General features: G+C 36.2%; 1 protein-coding gene across 1 annotated transcript in view; it reads right to left on the reverse strand.

Moving 5' to 3' along the window:
• LOC106874643 (dual specificity protein kinase splB) overlaps positions 1-1,102 on the reverse strand; it is a 39,583-nt gene that overhangs the window by 14,010 nt on the left and 24,471 nt on the right. The window lies entirely within an intron of this gene.

Genomic DNA, 1,102 nt, shown 5'->3' on the forward strand with positions numbered 1-1,102 from the left:
AAAAAAAAAAAAAAAAGCCAAAATCGTTTCGGACTAGAGTGGTGAAACGGCGGCGGGAGTAATAAAAAAATTTTTTATATCTTTTCTTTTCGTAAAAAAGTTGCCTCCCATCATTCTGAAGACTTTGGTGAAAAACACTGGAAATTCCGTCAAACCGGAGAAATTCCAATTTACGTAGACCGTCTGATCTGAAACTTTGTTTTCCAGAAACTCCATCCCCAGCCCTTCCAAAAATTTTGCCTACAGATTTATTTGTAATCGTAATCTACACCGTTTGAAAAGTATTTGTATAAAATTTCATTAAAAAACACTAATTTTTCAGAAAGTTATGTGGGGGGGGGGGAGAATATCAGGTCCTGTGAATTTTCCGAAACTACTCTCCCCAACCCTTCGAAAAAGTTTTCCAAAAAATCTTTAAACACTATCTACAGGATATAAGCGATTATTAGGTGAAAGTTTTGTTAAAAACTATCCGTTTTTCTAGATGTTATGAGGCAACAAAATCGGTGGGGTATTAAACTGTAGTTATGCTCTTTTTCAATAAAACTAAACGTAAACGGGTTAACGTTATATATATACACACACACACATATACACGAGAGAAAGAACAGTGAAACCACTAATGATAGCTGCGACTTTCTTTTACATGTACATACACATACACACATATGCATTAACACGAATGCACACAGGCACTAACACAAATGTACATAGCGGTTCAGCAAGAGATACTGATTAAGTACCAAACTTACAAGGACGCAGTAACATTATTTAGAAGGGCGCACTTCTTAGCTTCAGGAGGCTACATACCCCTCATCCCCCTACCACTCTGTATCCACGAAACCAAATGGAAGCCTATTTCTAAGAAAAGTAGTTTTACTTTCACTATGACATTTGAATACAAGAGCTGTCAAGTAGGTGGTAGTTGCATTACATCGGAGAGAGCCAAAGTGTCTAGATCCTGGTTAAGAACTAGAAACTGCACTTCGTTTATTTTTGTACCATTATAGCGAAGGCCTAACTGAAACACCCTCCAGTTGGGTTTTGAATTGGACTTATTACTTTTGTGACTGACAGAGTATATATATATATATATATATAT

Source organism: Octopus bimaculoides, chromosome 26 (assembly GCF_001194135.2).
Source record: "Octopus bimaculoides isolate UCB-OBI-ISO-001 chromosome 26, ASM119413v2, whole genome shotgun sequence".
NCBI classification, from domain to species: Eukaryota; Metazoa; Mollusca; class Cephalopoda; order Octopoda; family Octopodidae; genus Octopus; species Octopus bimaculoides.